At 45.0% G+C, this 26,646-nt stretch overlaps 1 long non-coding RNA gene across 1 annotated transcript in view; it reads right to left on the reverse strand.

Annotated features, from left to right (window-relative positions):
* The window catches only part of LOC130297608 (uncharacterized), a 385,502-nt gene that overhangs the window by 343,026 nt on the left and 15,830 nt on the right, over positions 1–26,646 (reverse strand). The window contains exon 3 of the long non-coding RNA XR_008849615.1: positions 25,963–26,011. This is a non-coding gene — a long non-coding RNA (uncharacterized LOC130297608). The remainder of the gene's footprint in view (positions 1–25,962; positions 26,012–26,646) is intronic.

The raw sequence follows: 26,646 nt of genomic DNA on the forward strand, positions 1-26,646 counted from the left end.
TTAGCCCAGCGCTGCGCTGTCCACATCGGAGTATTACTCACGTCACCCGTAATCGTTGCTCTCCTCGTCCTTCTGTTTGTTGCGGCTGCCGGCGCTGATACTCTATACTGTATCCCTATGCCCGGGCTGCAAAAGGTAAACAAAAATAGAATTTAACGCATGTTCCTACATTGGCCTTAGGCTCTTCCTGGGCACGTGAACGTCGGACAGCCGTCAGCCTATCACCGGCCGCAGCGATGTTCCACCTCGGCCGGTGATAGGCTGAGCCCACTGTCATGTAAGAAGCCGGAACATCGCTGCGGCCGCTGATAGGCTGACGGCTCTCAGACGTTCCCGTCCCAAAGAAGCAGGTCCGGACCGACGGAGAAGGTGAGTTAAAGTTTATTTTGTTTATAATTTACGCCCGGGCATAGGGATACAGTATAGAGCAGTGGTCTTCAACCTGTGGACCATGCCCGGACAGCCATGCTGGGAGTTGTAGTTTTGCAACATCTGGAGGTTGAAGACCACTGGTATAGAGTGTCAGCGCCGGCGGCCGCAACAAACAGGAGGACGAGGAGAGCAGCGCTTGCAGGTGACATATGTGAGCGCAGCGCTGGGCTAATAATTAATTTGGGGGGGGGGGTTGAGAAGCAGAACAGCTCTCGCGGGTCACATATGTTTAGTTCCCCGATGTGGGGACAGCGCAGCGCTGGGCTGATAATTCATTCCGAGGGGGAGGGGCCAAACCGGTATTGCGGTATGGGGAAAGATTCATATAGTGCAGCACAAAAATTTCGGCATTCGGTATGAACCGGTATACCGCCCAGCCCTAGTTTTCATAGTATAATTCCTTAACTAATTGCAGAGACTACTGAAAATTGAAGACAGGGTACCTTGCAGGGTCATATTTGTGGTACCTCTACATAAATGTATCAGGTAGCTGAATAACTAGTAAGTCACTACATATTCCCTGGAAAAGCCAGGCTGATATTCCACAATAGGTAGAAAAACTGGTAAATGGTGGTCCTAATGATGGGTCTACAGCTAAAACCACTGAATCCACTATTGCAATACAGTGGTCCCTCAAGTTACAATATTATTTGGTTCTGGGACAGCCATTGTATGTTGAAACCATCGTATGTTGAGACCAGAACTCTATGGAAACCTGGTAATTGGTTCTAAAGCCCCAAAATGTTATCCAAAAATAGGAAAAAGTGAGAATTAAAGAAAAATAAGTAGATAACTAATATAGATAAAGCAAATCCTTACATATAAAAGTAATAAAGATCTGCTGGGAGCTGTAAATCCCTGTCTATGTCAGTGTTTTCAAAGCAGGGAGCCTCCAGCTGTTGCAAAACTACAACTCCCAGCATGACCGGACAGCCAAAGGCTGTCCGGGCATGCTGGGAGTTGTAGTTTTGCAACAGCTGGGGGCACCCTGCTTGGGAAACACTGGTCTATGTAGAGGACAGAAGCTTCTTCAGTGTCCTGGACAGTACATGCAATGTCCTAAAAAAGTAACATGGAGTCGCCCTTACCTGGTGTCCAAAGGAGCAGGTAACCTTGATACAGGTAGTGTACAGAACATGTAATACCTCCCTGTACTGTAGGGGGCGCTACCAGACATCAGTCAGTGCATACACTTCAGTAATACAAGTGTTTTACCAGTAAATTGACCATTCTGATTGGTCAGTTCTCTCGGCCATTGACAAGTTTCACAGATCTGGATTGTCTTTGTCCAGATTGTCATTGTATGTTGAGTCTGGTTTCAACTTACAATGGTCCAGAAAAGACAATTGTATGTTGAAACTATTGTCTGTTGAGGCCATTGTAAGTTGAGGGATCACTGTAATTCACTGCAAAGGATGAGATCTTTTACTCTGTTTTATAATCCATGAACATACATTTTATTTTCTAAACATGTCATTGGGCGAGATCCAATATGTTTATAAATTTTGACTCTAGCTTTCTATATGTGTGACGCAGACACGAGGAAATGTGACGTTTCCTATAAGAGACAGTGTGTGAGACATTTCAGATGCCTGGGTACTCTCTGCAGAGTAACGGGGGAAGACGTCTTATTTCCCATGAAATAAATAGAAGAAGCGTGATGAATAGACTTCATTATGGAGAGTCATCAAAGGCGTTATAGTGGGTGATTTCACACTGCATTAGGAAGGGGAGTTGCCTGGGTCAAGCCTTGCACACCTCTCGCACTGAAAGCCTATCTGTTTATGCGTGGATCCTAATGTCGATCAGTCGCTGCATTTATGTAGAAACCTCCAAAGTGTTCCTCTTCTGGGGGAATTGTGCTGGTGTTCCAGCAAGAACGTATTTTTTTTTTCTCTCAAATATTCACTTCAACATAACATCTATCTTCATATGAATTCTTTATTTGAATCTACGACTCCAAAACTGTAGCTCTGCACCTAGATCTTGCATGGTTATTGCCTATATTCTGGAAACGTTCCGCAGAATGTGGATCCTCACACCAGTGACCACTGTATGAACAGAACATACAAAATGTAGATGTTGCCTTGGCTAGATTTGAAGCCAGGACACAAGTGATTTTGCATTATACTGTACATGGAACCAGTTGGTCACACCTCCTGACTTCCCACCACTATGGTTATCAGTGCTGTACGGTGTCCATTTTAGGACATTGTCAGTCGTCAGCTGTACCTCCCTCCTCCTTCAGCCAAAACATCCCTCCCGCCTCATCCCTCGGACCAATCTTTGTCAGGCGTCAGCCAAAAGTCTGTCATCCTAAACTCTGTCATGCCTCAGATGAAAATAAAAGTGCTGAGTCAGCAGAGCTGCTAGCACAGACACTGTGATTGGCTGCCAGCACAGACACTGTGATTTGTTGATGGGAGGGTGTGTGCAGTCCCGCTCTGCTCAATGCACCCTAATCTTTCATGTACCCAGCTATTCCAGGACACACATCTTTGCAAACCCTAATCCTCGGACGGCTTGGACACACTTCTTCACAAACCCTAATCTCTCATGTACCCAGCTTTTCCAGAACACACATCTTTACAAACCCTAATCTCTCATGTACCCAGCTTTTCCAGATTCATGCAAAACCTACGCTCTCATGTACTCAGCTTTTCCCAATTCCTGCAAAACCTACACTTATGTACCCAACTTTTCCAGATTCCTGCAAATCCTACACTCTCATGTACTCAACTTTTCCTGATTTGCAGGAATCTGGAAAAGCAGGGTACATGAGTTTAAGATTTTCAGGAATCGGGAAAAGCTGAGTACATGAGAGCGTAGGTTTTGCAGGAATCTGGAAAAGCTGGGTACATGAGAGATTAAGGCTTGTAAAGAAGTGGTGTGTCGAAACAGTGTGATCTGTGCATTGAGCAGAGCGAGCGGGACTGCACACACCCTCCCATCAACCAATCACAGTGTTTGTGCTGGCTCTGCTGAAGCTCTGCTGACTCTCACTTTCATTTTTGTCTGAGGCATGACAGAGTTTAGGATGACAGAGTTTTGCATGAGAGCGGTTTTCCCTGAAGCCTGACGGAGATTGGTCCGAGGGATGAGGCGGAACGCTGTTTTCGCTGAAGCCTGAAAGAGATTGGTCCGAGGGATGAGGCGGGACGCTGTTTTTACTGAAGGATGAGGGAGGTACAGGCTGAAAACTGGCAGCGATTTGTCTGAGGGAGGAGGCGGGACGCTGTTTTTCCTTACAACTGACGGAGATACAGCTGACAACTGACGATGTCCTAAAATGGACACTGTAGTGCAGGATTCTCACCATTGTCCCAAGATGCCAAACATCTGACCTGATCAAGTCCTTTCTACTTGAGGGAATTCAACAGTCTTTATCTCTACTATGACACATATAAGACAAAACTACATTCACATTTGGATTACACTACCATATGGCACTGCAGAGAGGGGATCCCCTGTGATCTCCGGGCCAGCGCTACAGCGTTATGTCACACCACGCCCCCTCTATTCATGTCTGCCGTTACACCTCCTCCCACAGACATGAATGGAGGGGGCATGGCGGCTGTGTTCGCAAGTCATCCAGCACTGCATGGAGTTTGCTCTGTGCACTGGATGACTGGGGTGCCGTGGCAGAGATCGCGGGGGTCCCCAGTGGCCGGACCCCCATGATCAGACATGTTATCCCCTATCCATTGGATAGGGGATAACATGTCTAGCAGCGGAGTACCCCATTAACTTCCTTGAGAAGAAGGATCTGGCCTGATGATGTTCCGTGGACCTTTCCCACACTTCTCATAAGGGGAGGTGGTGCAAAGGGATAGACAGAGTGGATTTAAACCAGGCATTAAAAAACTGTACCAAAACTTTTATACAACTTCTTACATGTCATAGCGGTGGTCCTATGATATCAGATAAACTTTTCAGTTCCAGAGTATCCCTTTAAGGCAAAGCTGGCCAAAAATGGTGGCCACACAAAATATAGACACTTTGGGCCCAATTTGGACATTTCCACTAATGTTGCCAAGGTTTAGACCTTGTGTTGAGTTATTTTCAGGGGACACAAAATGAAAGGGGTACTCCCACCCTAGACATCTTATCCCCTATCCAAAGGATAGGGTATAAGATGTCTGATAGCGGTGGTCCCGACGCTGGGGACCCCTGCAATGTTGCCCCCGTCTGACGGCACGCCCCGTCACCTCAATTCAAGTCTATGGGAGGGGGCGTGACGGCCGTCACGCCCCCTCCCATAGACTTGCATTGAGGTGACGGGGCGTGACGTCACATGGGGGCGGAGTCCTGACGTCACGGACTTCCGTTCGCGTGGTGGCGACCGAGACCCTCCAGCTCTTCCGGACAAGAAACAGATGGGTGTCGCATGCAACATTGCGGGGGTCCCCAGCGGCGGGACCCCCGCTATCAGATATCTTATCCCCTATCCTTTGGATAGGGGATAAGATGTCTAGGGTGGGAGTACCCCTTTAAACACTGTTGTACAGGCTCTGCACTCTACTTTACATTGTAGCAAAGTGTCACTTCTTCGGTGTCGTTACATGAAAACATAAAATAATTATAAAAATGTGAGGGGTGGACTCGCTTATGTATAAATTGAGGAGATGAATAGTTCCCAAACCTTAAAGCTATTCTCACATGGTTTCCACACCAACACTTCACACTTAGCATCAGAAAGCCTAATCCCCGCCTCACACAAAACCCCACAGAAATAGCTCCATTACAATATTTCAGTCAAGCCTGGCATGTCCTCCTCTCATCATCACAGGAGACTGCATGTCAATCCTTAAAGGACATGTCAATATTTTCTTTTTTTTGCATTATAATTCCTACCCCTAACACAAATTTGGGAACAGAGGGGGATGGGTTCATCGCTGCATAGAATAAATAATTTGTGTGGCTAAGCTCCGACCCTACTTTCCAATGCAAATCGCGGCGCCAATCCCATTCATGGTGGAAGAAAACCAGGGAGATTTTGTAGTCTTTTATTTTTTTCCTTTTCTCCTCGGAGTGAAAGCTTTTCAGGGCAAGAATTCCGGGACAAAATTCCTTCAGTTTGCCACTGTTGCATTTTTTTTCTATTATTCCTCCCCCCCAAAATGGGTATTTAAAAAATGGGGGGGTCAGAGGTCGTTGAGGTCCCCACATCTGTGGCTTTATATAGGTCTCACCTCAGAAAAGGCTCAAAGTGTGTAGCGAGGCAAATCCTAATGTGTATTAGCAAGACAAAGACCCATGGAGAGAAGGCGAAGGAATGAGCCTTAATATAGTTAAGATTTATTAGGTCCATGAAGCCGGCCGACACCTCCCATTTTCCATACCATTTACCCACATCTGAAGGCCAGGGCTTTGTCAGGGCAGAGAGATGGTCATTTAGAATTAACCAGTAACAAATCTCTGGTAGATAAAGAAAGCGTAGACAGGAGCAGGACGTGGGGAGAAAGTTCAGGATACTTATACACAAAAAAATAAAAAAAATATTTAGGAACACTAAGAAGCCCAAAGGCCGTCCACTTCATTGAGTCTTTTGATGTTTAACCTCTATAAAGCAGTGAGAGCAGCGCACGAATCTCTGTCAGATCAAGTGACTGTGCACAAGAGGGATGGATAGACAGAAAGATAGATCGCTAAAACATAAGTAGATATGCAGAAGGATGAATATGAAATAGATAGGAAATAGCCATGAATTAGATAGGAGTCATATGGAAATCCACAATAGCAAATACAAACCAAAATTGCATCAAAATACGAAGTTGCCCGTGTGGACTTCCTATGCATTCTTAAGTAAAGGGGAAAAAAAGGAAATTAGGGAATTTACCAAAATCGGCATAGGTCATAGGTCTTAGTTGGGTTGTGTCTGGGCTCCATCTTTTTGGCATTACAGTAGTTGATGATTCTGTCTTCTCAGATTGGCCTTAATTGACAGGTAAGAGGTTAAATTTGTCTGGAAAACTAGGTTATTTTTTATAACATTCATCTACCTAATTCCTATTCATGTTCTCCTCATATCGGAGTCTAGCTAACTAATAGCTTTCGCATCTCCTCCTCTCAGTAAAACACCAGCATTGAAATGATTTCAATTTGTAAACTACTCCACTGCTTTTCCATTGCTTCAAAATGTCCAGAATTTTTACATTTCTAATTGTGGATTCTGCTGCAGATCCGCTAGTTAAGCCACAAAAGAGTCTGCAATACATTTCACTGTGGATACTCTGTACCTAGACATATTATCCCCTATCCAATGGATAGGGCATAACATGTCTGATCACAGGGGTCCGACCGCTGGGACCCCCTCACAATCCCTGGGCCGCCACTGCAGCATTCTGAACATGGAAGCCTGGGGCCTTCACGTTTGTGGTGTCATGCCACACTCCATCCATTCATGTCTATAGGAGGGGGTATAATGTAGACATCACATAGATGAGGTAGACATCCCATAGTCGTGAATGGAGGGGGCGTGGCGGCAAGAACATGGAAGACCCACGCTGTTGTATTTTGTACATGTGAGTATAAACTTAAAGTGCAACTCCACAACTGAATGGATTGGGGTTGAGAATACATGGTTTTACTCAGAATCACTTGAACTAACCACCTGTATATTCAGGTTAGTGAGGATGATCCATCTGCCAGTCTATGTATTCCAGCCATGACATCTTATCCCCTATGCAAAGAATAGGGGATAATATGCCTGATCACAGGGATCCTGCCGCAAACATCACAGTAACATAGTTCATAAGGTCAAAAAAAGACCAGAGTCCATCAAGTTCAACCTATAACCCTAATGAGTCCCTACTGAGTTGATCCAGAGAAATGATCACTATTTCCTAAGTGTCCTTCTACCTGCACATTAGTTACTCTATCAGGTCTGTTGGTTACTATTAAGTCTAGTAGGGCGCCCCCTCTGGCCAGGCCCTGCACCACTTGGGACAGATAATTGTCTTTAGCTATAGTCAGAAACCTGTTTCCTTTATGAGATTCACAGGTCTCAGTCTCCCAGTTTATATCAGGGTAGTTAAAGTCCCCATTATTATCACCTCGTTCTGATTTGCTGTTTATTTGCCTCAGTAATTGATCTTCTGCCTCTTCCATTATGTTTGGTGGTTTATAGCAAATCAGATTTTTTTATTTTCATCTCCATATATTTCTACCCATAATGACTCCACATTATCGTTTCCCTCCCACGTATCCTCCCGCAGTTCGGCCTTCAGACTCGATTTCACATAAAGACAAACTCCTCCCCCTTTCTGTTTTGTCCGATCCTTCCTGAATAGACTATAACCCTGTATGTTGACCGCCCAGTCACAGCTATCGTCCAACCAAGTCTCTGTTATACCCACTATATCATAATCCTCCTCAGACATCATCCACTCCAGTTCCTCTGTTTTATTGGAGAGACTTCTGGCATTAATCATCATGTAATTCAATGTTGTATGTTTTATCTTCCTATGAAGCCTATTCCTATTAACTATTCTAACCCCTCCCTCCGCTCCACCCCCAGGTACATTAATAAGTCCCCCCTCTCTATCTACACTCTCTAATCACTCCTCCACCCTTCTAGCCATCTTCTCCCCAAGCACAGCTACATCCTCCCCATTGAGGTGCAGCCCGTCCCTAACGTAGAGCCAGTATCCGACAGCGAAGTCAGCCCAGTTCTCCATGAACCCAAACCCCTCCTTCCTACACCAGCTTCTGAGCCCCTTGTTTACCTCCCTAATCTCCCGCAGCCTCTCTGGTACGGCTCGTGGTACAGGTAATACTTCAGAAAATATTACCTTGGAGGTCCTTGCCTTAAGCTTGCAGCCTAAGTCCCTGAAATCATGTTTAGGACACACCACTTACCTCTTACTTTGAAATTGGTGCCAATATGTACCATGACTGCTGGGTCCTCTCCAGCCCAACCCAGCAACCTGTCAACCCGATCCGCGATGTCCCGAACTCGAGCGCCAGGAAGACAACACACTGTTCGGTGATCCCGGTCTTTGTGACAGATCGCCCTGTCTGTCCCCACTACCAGTACCTGTCTGGCCTGCCCTGCGCTCCTACCTCCCTCCTTACTGGAGCATACACCCCCCTGGCGGTCAGAGGCAGTATCCTGCTGCAGTACCGCTAGCTCTGAAATGGCATCCCCCTCATCTGCCAACCGGGCAAACTTGTTGGGGTGTGCCAATTCAGGACTAGTCTCCCTGACACTTTTCCCTCTACCCTGATTTCTAACTGTAACCCAGCGAGCTGCCCGACTGTCCTGCACCTCCGTCCCACTATCCTCCCCCACCTCTACCCCAGAGAGTACTTGCTCAATGAGCAGGAGACTCCTCTCCAGGTTGTCAATGAATCTCAGTGTTGCCAGTTGCTCCTCTAGATCCAGGATCTGGGCTTTAAAATGAACCACTCGCACAACTCGGGTTTGATGAATCACAATCACGTGGCCAGAGTATCATGACATCACAGCTCCGTCCCGTGACGTAACGCCCCCTCAATGCAAGCCTATGGAAGAGGGAGGGGCATCCTTCACACCCCCTCCCATAAGCTTGCATTGAGGGGTAGAGCGTGACATCACACGGGGAGGAGCCGTGACGTCACAATACTCCAGCCATGTGATCGTGATTCATCATACCCGGAGCGATGTTCGCTCCGGAGGCTGATGACAGCTGGGTGCTGCATGAATGATTGTGGGGGTCCCCAGTGGCGGGACCCCCGCGATCAGGCATCTTATCCCCGATCCTTTGGATAGGGGATAAGATGTCTTAGGGCCGGAGTACCCATTTAACGCCACCATGCACAATAGGAAAGTTGTTTTTTTTTTCTAGGCCCTGATAACCATCTAATGTGTATGGGTGTCTCCAGACTCTCCCTCAACAGATGATGCCTCAGAATGAAGAGTCAGGCATGTTGTCTTTTAACTTCTTGGCCTTTTTACTTAGTGGGAGATAAGTAGCTGCCAGAGTTGTCAAAGCGGACTTGGTGAGTTAGCTGCAATGCATTAGTTTTGCATGGAGTGATCCTTTAACTACCACTTATTTCAATAGACCATGACTGCGCATGTGTGGTCAACTCTGCACTTCATATAGGTCCAGGGTCTGTGCAATACTTTGACGACATACCAGACAATTGAGGAGCATATTCTACTGCTTGAACAGACAAAAGGTATTTACTATCTCAATCGATATAAGCCAAGATGAATGCTGGTAAAGTCAAATTTGGTTCTATTTCATGCAGAACTCATATGTGTTTGCACACAAAGGGAATATCATGCTAGATACCTAGTAACCTATTAAAGAAATAATTTTTTTATTTTTACAGCACAAGGACAAGGGGTCACTGTCCAGCTTCTTGCTTTGGCCATTGTCCTGGAGGTCTTTAGTAATTCAAATGGCCGACCCTAAGGGTGGGGGGAAGGTTAGAATAAAGAAAGGGACAAAACAATAACCTAAAACAAGAAAAAGGGGCTTAAAGGCTGAGGTCCCCGCACACTCCGCCTTTTCCCTCTCTTTTCACAAGGCCGCTGGGCAACCGAATCACCCGGCACTTGAGGCATGAGAGAGCTTTTCATTCAATGAACTTAAAATCAAACAAACTGGCCATTGAGACTCAGAATTAACAAACATTTAGATAAACACAGAGTTGTGCTTGTTGGGAGTTTATTTGGAGGACGAGGATAGCACGGGCGCACAACCTGGAAACTGAAACTGTGCTATGAGCCAACATTAAAATATAAACCACATAAACAGCATGGAAAATCACATATTGTCATTACTACCAGCAACAACAATGGAGAATACACAGATAAGCCATAAAAGTAAACCTTACATGGTGGGGGCCCCCCTTGTACCGTGACCCATCAAAACCTGAACTCCATAGACTCGTGATGTGTCCTGTATCAGCAGCAGATCCTGAAAGTTGTGAGGAGCAGCCTCCATGGATTGGAATCCTTGAGATTTGGGGAATTTGTCATGTTCTTCATTCAGGAACAATGTCTGCAGTATGACTGGGGGCATTATCCTGCTGAAAGAGGCCACTGATGAAAGAGGATCCTGCTGCCATGATGGAGGGTCAATACAATGTTTAAGTAGGTGGTACGTGTCAAAGTAACCCACACATGATGCCATGACCCAAGGTTTCAAGAAGAACGTTGCCCAAAACACTGCCCCCCACTGGCTCGTCTTCTTTCCATGGTGCACCCTGGTGTCAACTCCATCTACCAAACCAGGTGTTTTTTCCATTACTCCGTGGTCCAGTTCTGATTCTCTTGTGTCCTTTATAGACACTTTCAGTGGTGGACAAGGGTTGGGATGGGTGCTCTGCCCTGTCTGTGGCTCTACAGCCCCATGAATAGCAAGCTGTGATGCCCTGTGTTATCTGACATCTTTCAATCCTGGCCAGGAACTTGCTCTTTAGACCAAACAGGTTAGACCCACCACTTCATTTATATTTCCAACCAATATTGAGTGCCCACAGTCTGATCCTCAGATTTAAAAAGAAAAAAAATTACCCAATTCTGATCATATAGTGTTCTGATCATGTACGTATGAATCTAGCACCTATATTTCTCTCACAAATACCTTCCTTCTGTTGCTTACTTGGATGTTCATCTTGTGCTTTGAAGGGGTTCATGCTCTCACTCTGCATGATTTGTCTTCCTCCCTGAGTCTGCTGTGCTGGGCATCTTCATCCAATCACGTTAAGCTGCTCTGTAACCCCCTCCTCTCTGTTTTTATGCTGCAGTCTGATAGGACGGGAGTGAGCACAAAGGAGTGCTAGTCCCTCCCTCAGTTTCAAATGTCACACCTACAGCCACTGTATCTAAGGTCACTCCCACTGTGGACAGACAAATTACAATATGGTAATTCAGGCTACTACACTGTGCATTGAGGTTTATATCTCAATGACCACCATCACATCTGCAGCTGTGCTAATACTCAATAACAACAAACCGCATTACATTGCACAATATGACGCTCACCATGAAGGCAATGTGACAAACCGGAAAATATTTCCACGACACACTCCTAAGTGGATATGTCCAAATTGGACCCAATTACCCAATTTTCCCTTCCCTGTATCATGTGACTCATTAGTGTTACAAGGTCTCAGGTGTGAATGGGGAGCAGGTGTCTTAAATTTGGTGTTATTGCTCTTATACTCTCTATTACTGGTCACTGGATGTTCCAAAGCAGGAACAAATGCCCACAGAAAACCTCTGACTATGGTCAGACAAAAGACAACAGCAGCTGATAAGTACTGGAAGGATTGAGTAATTTCCTAATTTGTAAAACTTTCTGTCACCAGTTGATTAAAAAATTTTTTTTTTACTTCTGGAAAAAATAAAAAATAAAAAATAAAATATATATATATAGAAGTATATATAGAGTATAAATATAAGTAATTTACAAAGCTGTTTAACTTTTTGGTACCGGTTGATTTAAAAAAAATAATAATTCTACCGGAGTACCCCTTTAAGCAGTCAAGCAACAAAATCCCATTAGACATCAATAAGAAACAATACAAAAAGAGCAGCACCAGAAGCAATTGTCAGTGGCCAACTCTGCTCCTGGGTCTTGTTTACCCCAACATTAGATAATTGGTGACTGATCACATTTATCACAGCTTTTACTGACACAAAGATGCTTTCAAAAAAAATATTAATTTGTGAACTTTCTGCCCACAGTAATGTGGTTAAATCCATTTCTGCTGGAGTTAATAGATAACTGCATAATGCCTACGTCCTAAGCGACTGGTGTCTTGTTTGAGGAAACACTCCTAATGTTCTGCAAGTTAAATTATCCAAGGAGAAGCCTTGGGAGAACATATGATTAAATGCAGCTGCTTATATTGCCCCGAATGTTTTATTTATCAGATGAGTGTGTCGCTCTGTTTCGGTTCTAAATTAAGCAGGGAACTAGGCAATTCTTCAAGACAACAGACACGGTAACCCCTCATCCACCCGGGAAATAGCCAAACTTCTAGAGCCGATCAGGAGCGGTTCGGGGCCTTTGTTGGCAGCCGCAGGGTTAATCCAGCCTGCTGTGTATATTTGCGGCAGAACCTAATGGAATGGAATAAATTGAAAGTGCATGTCAATTGTGCTGTCTAATGATCTGTAATTGACAACAAAATGCAAATGGAAAGGGGGGGAAAAAAAATGTGTTTTTGTCACGCCTGGAATACCAGAGAATTGTACAGGAGATGTAAAAAATAACAATAAAAATCAAGGCTTCCCGACGACATTATACATGTATGTATGCACACACATACTCTTTACATAAATACATATATTTTTGATTGTATATATGTGCAGCGCAGCGCCAAAGAAAAAAAATTATGGCTTAAAATAGCAGGCATCAGGGAAAAGTTAGTTGTATGATCCTGGCGGAGGCCCAAGCGGGACCTAAAGTTAATAGGGCTTGTCACAATAAAATAATCAAATGAAATAAAGAGCCGGAGAAGAAATTCTGCTAATGGTGCCAGTTATTCCTTAGATGCCGAGCCTTAGAAAACACACAGAGCCAGCTTCTTAATCACCGCTTCAGCATGCCGTGAACTCGTAGAGGAAGGCCACACTCAATGCCGAGCCTGATGTGTGGGAATCTCAATGCAGGATTAACTTTTCTGTAGGAGAATCAGCCACGTAACCTTCAGCTTTCTGATATTATCTTAGTATACAGAATGGCCATCGGCATCATTTAGCCTTTACTATACATTTTACATTCCCAAGACCTTGTCGTCGGGTGAAGAAAGCGATGTAAGCTGTGATATCCTCTCTGTCTGCAAAGATCAAATTTAAATGTTTTTACCAAATCGGAGGGTTTGTAGATCTCTCACATTGAGTGATAAAGTGCATGGGGTGAGACATATAACTACTCCAATGGTCTACACAATCTATGAAAACCATCTCAGTGCATGTGAGCAGCTGAAAGGGCTGGGACATGGTCAAATCAAAAAAGCACCCAAATGGAGCACTGGGGACTAGTTTGGTGTTGGGCTGGGCAGCGTACCGGTTCATACCGAATACCAAAATTTTTGTGCTGCACGATATGAATTTTTCCCATACCGGTTGGGCCCCTTCCCCTCGGGAATGAATGGTCAGTCCAGGGCTGCGCTGTCCCCACATCGGGGAACTAATCATATGTGACCCGCGAGCACTGTTCTGCCTCCCCCAAATCATGTTACCTGCCAGCGCTGTTCTGCCTCCCCCCAAATCATGTTACCCGCCAGCGCTGTTCTGCTCCCCCCCCCCCAATTAATTATCAGCCCAGCGGGGTACTACTCACATGTCACCCGCAAGCACTGCCCTCCTCCTCTTTGTTGCGGGCCGCCGGCTATGAAACTCTATACCTTACGCCAGTGGTCTCCAACCTGCGGACCTCCAGCTGTTGCAAAACTACAACTCCCAGCATGCCCGGACAGCCGTTGGCTTTCCGGGCATGCTGGGAGTTGTAGTTTTGCAACAGCTGGAGGCCCGCAGGTTGGAGACCACTGCTGTACGCTGTATCCCTATGCCCGGGCTGCAAAAGATAAAACAAAATAAACTTTAACTTACCTATGTCGGCCTTACGCTGGGGACTGGAACGTCGGACAGCCATCAGCCTATCACCGGCCACAGCGATGTCCCGCCCCGGCCAGTGATAGGCTGAGCCCACTGTCATGTAAGAAGCCGGCTTCTTACATGACAGTGGGCTCAGCCTATCACTGGCCGGGGCGGGACATCGCTGCGGCCGGTGATAGGCTGACGGCTTTCCGACTTTCCCGTCCCCAGGAACAGCATGAGGCCGACGTAGGCAAGTTAAAGTTTATTTTGTTTATCTTTTGCAGCACGGGGATAGGGATATACAGCATACAGCAGTGGTCTCCAACCTGAGAGCCTCCAGCTGTTGCAAAACTACAAACTCCCAGCATGCTGGGAGTTGTAGTTTTGCAACATCTGGAGGTCCACAGGTTGGAGACCACTGGCGTACAGTATAGAGTTCCATCGCCGGCGGCCCGCAACAAAGAGGAGGAGGGCAGTGTTTGCGGGTGACATATGTGAGTAGTACCTCGCTGGGCTGATAATTAATTGGGGGGGAGCAGAACAGCGCTGGCGGGTAACATGATTTGTGGGGGGTGAAAGAACCACCACAAGTTACAAAAATACCGTGATACACATATTTGGTCATACCACCCAGCTCTAGTTTGGTGGGTGCGGTCCACCCATCGACTTGCACTGGAACCAGATGACACGGGAATCTGTGATAATTTTTATGCTGTTTGAACCACAAGTCATTAGGGAGGTCTCCAGCAGCTTCTCCTTGCCCCACGGACCTTGATAAATTTTTCTTGGATGTGGTACAGGGAGAGATTTGTCTATCAAGAACTGTGGGAAGAAGCTGCCAGGGACTGCTTGGTTCAGACAGCATGAAAGTGATCATAGGTTCCCTTTAAATAGACAATGGCCCTCATTTACTATTGTAAACCCGACTTGTTTTGTCGGGTTTTTTTGGCGCATCTTTGTCTGCGCCATGTCGCAGACATCGTGCGCCAGTCTGCGACACGATGCGACATTTTTTCCCGACGGACCCGATGTGGATTCTCCCAAACCCGAAAAAGGGGCGTAACCCGACATTTCTGAGCTTTCCCACGTATTTATAAAGGTTTCCAACCCGAAATTTGTTGAATTGTTGTGGATTTTTTCCCGACAACTCAGAGGAGTTGGAAACCAAAACCTACAAAACCCATGTGCGACAAACAGGATGCGACATAATAATAAATACCAGGGGAAAAAAGCAGTCGGGTAAGAAAGCAAGATAGACTTACAACCCAATTTTCTAAGTAAATGAGAGCCAATGTGGTAAAGAACTGTCAAAAGTTTAAATCAGTCGGGGTCTGAGTGTTCAGACCCTGAATGAGCAGGTAGAAGAGAGCACTATGTGTGTTCTCTCCTGACTGAGACAAACTTAAAATATTAGCCTATAAGATTGTCTCCTTCACCGACCACAAGTGTCCAGTCTCAGTCGTGATTGGCTGAGCAGGTCATCTGTGAAGGTGGGGGCCGGAGCACTCAGGGGAGTGGCGAGTTGAGCGGCGAGAGCTTGTTACCTGATCAGATTTTGATAAATCTTCCCCAATGTCTTTGTTTTTAACCAGTGACACAACCCAAAAACCCCTTAGAAACTCCTTGCCTTCGAAGAATACAGTGGTCCCTCAAGTTACAATATTAATTGGTTCCAGGACGACCATTGTATGTTGAAATCCTTGGATGTTGAGACCAGAACTCAATGGAAACCTGGTAATTGGTTCTGAAGCCACCAAAATGTCATCCAAAAATAGGAAAAAGTGAGAATTAAAGAAAAATAAGTAGATAACTAATATATATAAAGCAAATCCTTACATATAAAAGTAATAGAGATCTGCTGGGAGCTGTAAATCACTGTCTATGTCAGTGTTTCCAAGCAGGGAGCCTCCAGCTGTTGCAAAACTACAACTCCCAGCATGCCCGGACAGCCAAAGGCTGTCCGGGCATGCTGGGAGTTGTAGTTTTGCAACAGCTGGGGGCACCCTGCTTGGGGAACACTGGTCTATGTAGAGGGTCCTGGACAGTACATGCAATGTCCTAAAAAAGTAAAATGGAGTCGCCCTCACATGGTGTCCAAAGGAGCAGGTAACCCTGGTACAGGTAAAGTGTACAGAACATGTACTGTAGGGGGCACTACCAGACATCAGTCAGTGCATACGCTTCAGTAATACAGGTAAAGAGTAGTACAGATCATGTAATACCTCCCTGTACTGTAGGGGGCGCTACCAGACACCAGTCAGTGCATACACTTCAGTAATACAGGTGTATTACCAGTAAATGCCCTTTCTGATTGGTCGGTTCTTCCAGCCATTGACACGTTTCACAGATCTGGACTGTCTGTACATTGTATGTTGAGTCTGGTTTCAAGTTACAATGGTCCAGAAAAGACCATTGTATGTTGAAACTATTGTAGGTTGAGGCCTTTGTAGGTCTAGGGATCACTGTATAAGAAACTGCACCTCTGAAAGGCCAAGAGTTTTGTTGTGGTGCCACTATATAGGGTGTGTCACTTAGTTTTTGCAACGTTTATTATTGTACGTGGCTTAGACTTTAAGGCACTTGCCTCTGAGACACCTTCTCCCTTTAAGGTCTCACTATTTTCCGTTTCATCTGGCTGAGCATCGTCACCTCTCCTTCCCAGCTCGGTGCAGGGGGGATGGGATTCTAACATGTCACAGTGGCTTTGTGTGTTCCCATTCATCTGCCTGCAAGAGCCGGCGGTCCCTGTGGACGGAGCGTACTTTGAGGGGGTCAGTTCGGTCAGCCTGGAATAAGAACGCAGCATTGTTTTTATTAATGGCATGCGCTCAGCAGGGAGCCCCCAGCCTTGTCTGTTCAGGGCTCAGCACCGTTTCATGATGCAAAGAGAGAAAAAGAGAGAGCGAAAGAGTGAGAACGCGAGAGAGAGAAATAGGGGGAGCAAAAGAAAAGGAAAATTATAAAGTGGGACAGCAAAAAAAATTGAAGATTCCTTTGGCCACACTCTGGGATTATAGCTGGGAGACATAAAAGCTGCAGACGAGTAAATAACTAAGCAAGAAATGACAAACAGGACCGCAGCGAAGAGTAAAAGAGCGACGAAACATCTTTGTTCTGGTTAAAGGACTGAAAAGGACAGTCTGAGTCAATAAAGGCCACTTTGAGAGTGTTACTAAACAAAGTCTTGTTACCCCTGCCAACATTTTATAAATTCACCTCAGGGACGCCGCTCCCCACCCCTCTGTGGTGCTGGAAATGATAGGAGTTTTTCGGAAGGTTGGTGGTGGGGGTGCAGGGGGTTGGGATTGGACTGAACACTGACAATCTAAATAAACAGCTTTGCATAACATTAGGGGACGATTCTGCAAGCCACACAGAATTATCATTCAGGGGCCGAGGGAGAATGAGGGATTGTGTCTAAATTCAAGCGAGCAGTCCGTGTGAGCTAGTTAATATCCCTCGACCGTGGAGATTGCAAAGGCGGAGTGGGGGGGGTTGCAAATACATAGGAGAGCGCATTATAGACGGGGGGGGGTTAGCTGTGCATTGAAAGTGGTTGTTGGAAACATGACAAGGCTTACATAGCCCCCTTCTGACAATGTGATACAGTCACTTTCAGACACAACACCGTTACGTTATACTTTTATTAAAGTTACGGCACACAGGGTAAAAGTGATCCTTTAACTCTCTGATAAATGTTAATCGTGCTTGGGATTCAAATAGTCCTCGTGAGTGCTGCAGGGTATGGCATCCATCCTTCCACTTTGAGAAGGACTATTTATATCAATAAGATGTACAGATTATTCACCAGAACCCATTGGCCCCTCTCTACAAGGTACAACCAGCACATAGGACCAATGTTAACTCATCAGAACTGTTAGAAAGAACAATAAGGTAGGGACCACATGGCAACACGTAAGTGGCTACAACCCCGACCATCCAAGATTGACTTCCAATTACAGTTACTGCCACTTGTGGGTCGCAACACAACAACACCGACTTCCAATAGCCGTGATGAAGTGGAAGAGACTGAAAGTTCTTTGGCCACCCTACCCCTGGTGCAGCTAAAGTTACATCATAACTGTAGCCTTAAACTTCTTTATGTGTAACGGGACCTTATCAAGTAGTCCTGAAGAAGTCACGTTTATAGAACCATGAAAATCCTGATATTGCAAAGATCATTAAGAGGCCTAAAATCAGTATGTCGAATTATCAGAATGAAAACTCGAGAATGTAACTTAAATATACTATTCCTTTCTACGGACATCTCACATGCTAAAATACACTAGGTCATGCACTCCTAATCTGTAAAGTACAGCTGGATCCTGCATACACTCAGTTTGTAGGCCTTAAAGGGGTACTCCGCCCCTAGACATCTTATCCCCTATCCAAATGATAGGGAACAAGATGCCTAATTGCGGGGACCCGCGGCTGGGGACCCCCGCGATCTTGGCTGCGGCACCCCAGACATCCTGTGCACGGAGCAAACTTTGCTTCATCCGGATGACTGGCGATGCCGGGCGGAGGCTTGAAACGTCATGGTCACACACCCTTAATGCAAGTCTATGGGAGGGGGCATGAGTCCATCAAGTTCAACCTATAACCCTAATGAGTCCCTACTGAGTTGATCCAGAGGAGGCAAAAAACCCTCATACTAGAGGTAAAAATTCCTTCCCGACTCCAAATATGTCATCAGAATAAATCCCTGGATCAACGTTCTGTCCCTATAAATCTAGAATCCATAACCTGTAATATTATTATTCTCCAAAAATGCATCCAGACCCCTTTTAAATTATTTTACAGAGTTCCCCATGACCACCTCCTCAGGCAGAGAATTCCACAGTCTCACTGCTCTTACAGTAAAGAACCCCCGTCTGTGCTGGTGTAGAAACCTTCTTTCCTCTAGACGTAGAGGATGCCCCCTTGTTATAGATACAGTCCTGGGTATAAATAGATCATGGAGAGATCTCTGTACTGTCCCTGATATATTTATACTTAGTTATTAGGTCGCCCCTAAGCCTTCTTTTTTTCTAAACTAAATAACCTTAATTCTGATAATCTTGCTGGGTACTGTAGTCCTCCCATTCCCCGTATTACTCTGCCCGTCTTTGAACCCTCTCCAGCTCCACTATATCTTTCTTGTACACTGGTGCCCAGTACTGTACACAGTATTCTATGTGTGGTCTGACCAGTACTGTACACAGTATTCTATGTGTGGTCTGACCAGTACTGTACACAGTATTCTATGTGTGGTCTGACCAGTACTGTACACAGTATTCTATGTATGGTCTGATCAGTACTGTACACAGTATTCTATGTGTGGTCTGACCAGTACTGTACACAGTATTCTATGTGTGGTCTGATCAGTACTGTACACAGTATATCATGTGTGGTCTGACCAGTACTGTACACAGTATTCTATGTGTGGTCTGACCAGTACTGTACACAGTAATCTATGTGTGGTCTGACCAGTACTGTACACAGTATTCTCTGTGTGGTCTGACCAGTGCTGTACACAGTATTCTATGTGGGGTCTGACCAGTACTGTACACAGTATTCCAAGTGTGGTCTGACCAGTACTGTACACAGTATTCTATGTGGGGTCTGACCAGTACTGTACACAGTATTCCAAGTGTGGTCTGACCAGTACTGTACACAGTATTCCACGTGTGGTCTGACCAGTACTGTACACAGTATTCTATGTGGGGTCTGACCAGTACTGTACACAGTATTCTATGTATGGTCTGATCAGTACTGTACACAGTATTCTATGTGTGGTCTGACCAGTACTGTACACAGTATTCTATGTGTGGTCTGATCAGTACTGTACACAGTATTCCATGTGTGGTCTGACCAGTACTGTACACAGTATTCTATGTGTGGTCTGACCAGTACTGTACACAGTAATCTATGTGTGGTCTGACCAGTACTGTACACAGTATTCTCTGTGTGGTCTGACCAGTGCTGTACACAGTATTCTATGTGGGGTCTGACCAGTACTGTACACAGTATTCCAAGTGTGGTCTGACCAGTACTGTACACAGTATTCTATGTGGGGTCTGACCAGTACTGTACACAGTATTCCAAGTGTGGTCTGACCAGTACTGTACACAGTATTCCACGTGTGGTCTGACCAGTACTGTACACAGTATTCTATGTGGGGTCTGACCAGTACTGTACACAGTATTCCAAGTGTGGTCTGACCAGTACTGTACACAGTATTCCACGTGTGGTCTGACCAGTACTGTACACAGTATTCCACGTGTGGTCTGACCAGCACTGTACACAGTATTCTATGTGTGGTCTGACCAGTACTGTACACAGTAATCTATGTGTGGTCTGACCAGTACTGTACACAGTATTCTATGTGTGGTCTGACCAGTGCTGTACACAGTATTCTATGTGTGGTCTGACCAGTACTGTACACAGTAATCTATGTGTGGTCTGACCAGTACTGTACACAGTATTCTCTGTGTGGTCTGACCAGTGCTGTACACAGTATTCTATGTGGGGTCTGACCAGTACTGTACACAGTATTCCAAGTGTGGTCTGACCAGTACTGTACACAGTATTCTATGTGGGGTCTGACCAGTACTGTACACAGTATTCCAAGTGTGGTCTGACCAGTACTGTACACAGTATTCCACGTGTGGTCTGACCAGTACTGTACACAGTATTCTATGTGGGGTCTGACCAGTACTGTACACAGTATTCCAAGTGTGGTCTGACCAGTACTGTACACAGTATTCCACGTGTGGTCTGACCAGTACTGTACACAGTATTCCACGTGTGGTCTGACCAGTACTGTACACAGTATTCTATGTGTGGTCTGACCAGTACTGTACACAGTAATCTATGTGTGGTCTGACCAGTACTGTACACAGTATTCTATGTGTGATCTGACCAGTACTGTACACAGTATTCTATGTGTGGTTTGACCAGTACTGTACACAGTATTCCACGTGTGGTCTGACCAGTACTGTACACAGTATTCCATGTGTGGTCTGACTAGTGATTTGTACAGTGGTAGAATTATTTCCTTGTCGTGGGCATCTATGCCCCTATTGATGCCCCCCATGATTTTATTTGCCTTGGCAGCAGCTGCCCGACACTGGTCACTACAGCTAAATTTACTATTAACTAAGACTCCCAAGTCCATTTCCACGTCAGTTGTCCCAAGTGTGCTCCCATTTAATACAAAGCCCAGATTTTCCTCCCCATGTACATTACCTTACATTTATCAGTGTTGAACCTCATCTGCCACTTCCCAGCACAGTCACCCAATCAGAATAAGTACCATTAATAACCACCCTCTGTTTCCTATCACTGAGCCAGTTACTTACCCACTTACACACATTCTCCCCTAGCCCCATCCCCCTCATTTTATTCACCAACCTTTTATGGGGTACCGTATCAAATGCTTTGGAAAAATCCAGATATACAACATCCAGCGATTGCCCCTGGTCCAGTCTGGAGCTCACCTCCTCATAAAAGCTGATCAGGTTAGTTTAACAGGACCGATCCCTCATAAAGCCATGCTGATATGGAGTCATACATTTATTTGTATCAAGGTATTCCAAAATATCATCTCTTAGAAAACCCTCAAACAATTTACATACAATGGAGGTTAAACTAGCAGGTCTATAATTCCCAGGGTCACCTTTTGACCCCTTTTAAAAAATTGTCCCTAAATATTAAAAATAGGGGTCTGTCTATTACATTACTTAATTCCTTTAAAACACGGGGGTGAATGCCATCTGGACCTGGCGATTTGCCAATTAGATTTTTTGTAGTCGGTACTGTAATTCTTCCTGGGTTAGACAGGTGACCTGTACAGGGGCATTTACCTTATCTCGCTGTATTTCACCTGGCATTTCGTTTTCCTCTGTGAATACAGTGGAGAAGAATTTGTTTAATATATTTGCTTTTTCCTGATCCCCGTTTATAATTTCTTCTTTATCGTTTTTTAAAGGGTCAACACTTAAATTTTTCACCTTTATGCTATTTAATTTATGCTATTTATATAGTTAAAGGAGTAGTCCAGTGGTGAACAACTTATCCCCTATCCTAAGCATAGGGGATAAGTTGCAGATCGCGGGGGGGCCAACCGCTGGGGCCCCCGCGATCTCCTGTACGGGGCCCCGACAGCCCGCGGGAAGGGGGCGTGTCGACTTCCGCACGAAGCGGCCGATACGCCCCCTCAATACAACTCTATGGCAGAGCCAGAGTGCTGCCTTCGGCAATCTCCGGCTCTGCCATAGCGATGTATTGAGGGGGCGTGTCGGCCGCCTCTTCGTGCGGTGGTCGACACCCGCTATCTGGCCGGAGAGCCTGGCCCCCGTACAGAGAGATCGCAGGGGGCCCCAGCGGTCGGACCCCCCCACAATCTCAAACTTATCCCCTATACTTAGGATAGGGGATACGTTTTTTACCACTGGACTACCCCTTTAAAGAACATTTTGGGATTTGTTTTACGCAATGAATTTTTCTTTGTCTATTTTAGCGGCTTTTATCTGTTTTTTACATATTTTTTATTTTTCTCTTTAGCTTTTTCTTGCTTCTCCACTGCCGTCCTGTTTTGGTAGTTTGAATGCTTTATCTTTTTCGTTTATTGCCCCTTAATATTTTTATTCTTCCATATAAGCTTTCTAGGGTCCCATCTAATAAAAGGCCACCCACGTGCATTGAGTAACCCCCCCCCCCCCGGCCCCCCAATCAGTGAATTATGACCTTTTAAGTTATTACCTATCACTGCTGAGCAATGTTCAGAGGTCTCGTAGAGTAAATGGAGTGATGGCTAAGAATGTACGCTTCCTGCTCTTTTCACTTGGGGGGGGACAAGGGACCCCTGTTCTTGTGAATGAAGGGGTCCCAGTGGTAACACTCCCCCCCCCCCCCCCCCACTCCTCATGACCAGCTAGTGATCACATATCCTGCGAGTTGGTAATAAAAGTTAAATCTCAGCATAACCCCTTAACTATTATTACCTCCATCAGGTTTCTTCGCAGATGGTTGGTCAAATGTTGGAAGTTGGAAATTCTTGTCTTTTTTTAAAAGCTAATAATATAAAGACTTGAGTTGAGCCTTAACGTCTGGTGAAGCACGCAAGAGTTGAACAATCTATTTTATAGCTTGCTTGCCTTCGGGGCTTTGTAGCGATGATATCAGGCTGATAGAGTAAAGATGGAATGTCATCACTGACGCTGGGAATGCATCCAGTCGCCCATGTAACTTTAGTTATGTCTTTCACAATGTGATTATGGAAAATGATAACTCATGAGATTCAACACAGTCTACTGATATTCAATTTACATGGCGGCTAATTCTATTCTTAGATATGTTTATTTTCATCAAATGGTCTCCAGACAATGAAGCATAAACACAGCAGCACAAGGTAAAGGAATAAAGTAAAGAACATGAGGATGTGGGGGAACACGGACCCCCAGGAGACACCCTCATAGTCCAAGGACCACCTTCTGATGAGATGGCTACAAGCTTATGCAACACTTACATTCAATTTGATGGAGAAAAGATAACCTAAAAGAAGGTGCATGTTTCACATCAGGTGGTCAGATATTCTACAGTCATAAAAGATGGCATGCACAAGGACTCTCCCCCACTTCTGCTTTTTTTATTTTCTTCTCATAACACGTTAAATAAAAACAAATCTATGTGGTACTGCTGAGTTTATGGTGACAGTCATTTGACTGATCCTGTTATTGTATTCATAGCAGAAGCCGCTAAACTAAAGTTTTTTGTTTGTTTTTGTTTTTTGTTTTATGTACACAGGAAAACTACATAAAATAGTTTTTCCAAAACCTAGCAAACTAAAAAAAGTAATACAGTGACCCCTCCCCGGCCTACGATGGCCCCGACATACGATAATTTTAACATGCGATTGCCTCTCAGAGACCATCGCATGTTGAAGGCAGCATCAACATACGATGCTTTTGTATGTCGGGGCCATCGCATACACGGCTATCCGGCAGTGCAGACTGCTTCAGCTGCTGCCGGATAGCTGTTTACGGTGCCCCGTGTGGTCCGCTGATGATCACTTACCTGTCCTCGGGGCTAGGGCTCGTCCTCTTCAGGATCCCCTGCATCGTCGGCGCTCTCCATCGTCGTCATCACGTCGCTGGGCACGCCGCCCCGTCATCCAATAGAAGCGTTGCGCCTAGCGACGTGATGGGGGCAAAGGAGAGCGAGGATGCCGGGGAAGCAGAGGCCTTGCCGGAGCGTCGGGGACACCCCTGGGACGCGGCGACAGCGATGGAGGGCGACATCCAGGCAGCGGTGACGGTCCGGAGCGGCGGGGACAGGTGAGTACAACTTCCTATACCCCTGGTCTTCAACCTGCGGACCTCCAGATGTTGCAAAACTACAATTCCCAGCATGCCCGGACAGCCAACGGCTGTCCGGGCATGCTGGGTGTTGTGGTTTTGCAACATCTGGAGGTACGCAGGTTGTAGACCATTGTCCTATACTTTACATTGCACGGATCCCTCAACATGCGATGGTTTCAACAAACGATGGTCCGTTTGGAACGGATTACCATCGTATGTTGAGGGACCACTGTAATTCTCCCTTTCCAATACACTGCTCATAAAGATATATAGGCCATATATATATATATATATATATATATATATATATATATATTTATATATATATAACAGTACCTTATGAAAGGGGCACAAAAGAAAATAAATTCCTCCAATGGTGTGATATGGCAGAGGAAGCGCACAACAATAAAAAAAAAATTAATGAAAACTCATAATACAGACCCCTGGGGACTCCATGTTGAATGCACCAGTTTTCTCTCTGCTCCATCTATAGTTTTCATTTGTCCCCAAGGTTGTAAACTAGTTACAATGATGATGAGGGGAGGGGATTCTGCTCCCCTATATCTCTATAGCGCTTCCCCAGGATGGAGGACATTATAGAGCAGTACTGAGCAGTAAGAGTTGGGAATCCAGCACTGGGGTGAGATCTAATGCTTACTATAAACTCTCCAATTCTCTCTGTTTGTTTCTGGCTCTCGCTGTATCACGAGGAATAGCAATATTTCTGGTCATTACATCACTTGCATATAGAATCTTTCACCACTTTTCACCCCTGTAGGCTTCAACTCTCATTTACCATTTTCCCTGAATTAGTGGGTGTACACTAGGTACTATGGTGTATCCCATACACAAAACAGCCTGCTTTCTCGTATCTATATAGCACAACCTTTAGAAACAGCATAAGCAGCATGGAAGACATTATAGAGCAGTACTGAGCAGTGTAACTGAGCTCTAAAACTCACAGTAAGCTTTTTCACTCTCTTTGCAGTCTCTCTGCTTCTGTCTCTCCAGTCAATTCCTCCCTCCCTTCTACATGTATGGGCACCATAAAATCTGATCCCTCAGTGAGCTACTAGTCTGTCAAGAGACCAGACGGACTTGAGCTGGTTTCCAAAGTAAATAATCAATTTAAGAGAAATAGGAAAAGGAAAGGAGTATGTTAAGTGGCATTTTCTATGATAAAATATTACAAAAGTTTCTTACGTACGCTTGTGCTATTTATTTATGCAAAGTTTGTTGAACTGGCTGTGACAATTTTAACTCATGTAATTTAAGAAAACTGTGTGGCTCCTTACATGTGGCTCCCTTAAAATGATGAAAGACTCAATGGATCATTCAAAAGTGCAAAGATAAATAAAGTGATTGAAAGCAGCATGATGGAGAGCTTAGGCCAACAGTGAAAATGGCCCCAACCAAAACACAGTAGATGAGGGTAGCAACAGGCAATCCTGAAAATGACAGCAATAATGAAGACACAGCAGTGGCATGTGCTATTGTCACTGTAAACAGCAGCGAGTACCAACTAGCCCCGAATAGCTGAGCCATCTGCTGGTCCTCCACGTGAAGCCAGCATGATACCTCCTCTTCCCATAACATGTGGACTCTGTAATCCAAGGATCAGCTTTCTCTTGTGTCACTCACCTGTCGCATTTCCAGCTTCCCACTGTAGAAAGGCAACTTCTGACAGCAGCTGTGGAACAAAGCAGAGAATAAAAGAGAAAGACATCAAAACAGGAGGAATTTACAAAAATAGCACAAAATGGCCTAAAATGAGTTTCTGAGAGGAACAGCTACCCTGCCAAAAAGAACTGATGCCATTCCATGGCTCCATGCACACTGGCATGCTTTACCACATAGGCCTTCTGTGCTCACATTTAAGAGACAAATATTAAAATAATGTGTTACGTTTTTTTACAGGTACACTTTAAAGGCTTGTTTACATGAGCAGATTTTGCTGCGGATTTTCAGCTGCTTATTTTCCACAGCTTTTTCCAGACGCTTATTTTCTGCTGTTAAGTCAATGATAAAATAAGCAGCAGAAACTAAAAAACAGCAGATCAGCTGTGGAAAATCCGCACAAAAATCCACTCGTCTGAACGTGCCCTTACAGTATATTCACAAGGGCGTATTTCCTACTGATTTCTACAGAAAATATGCTGAGGAAATTCTGCAGAAAATACTCTTTTTTTTTTTTTTTTTTTTTTTAAATCACTACATTTTTCTGGCAGTTTTATTTTATTTTTTTTATTAAGAAGTTGTGGCAACTTTTTATCCCACAGGTGGGAAAAAAAATAGAAAAAACGTCATGTGTGCAGGTATATTGAC

This window comes from Hyla sarda, chromosome 13, assembly GCF_029499605.1.
Source record: "Hyla sarda isolate aHylSar1 chromosome 13, aHylSar1.hap1, whole genome shotgun sequence".
NCBI classification, from domain to species: domain Eukaryota; kingdom Metazoa; phylum Chordata; class Amphibia; order Anura; family Hylidae; genus Hyla; species Hyla sarda.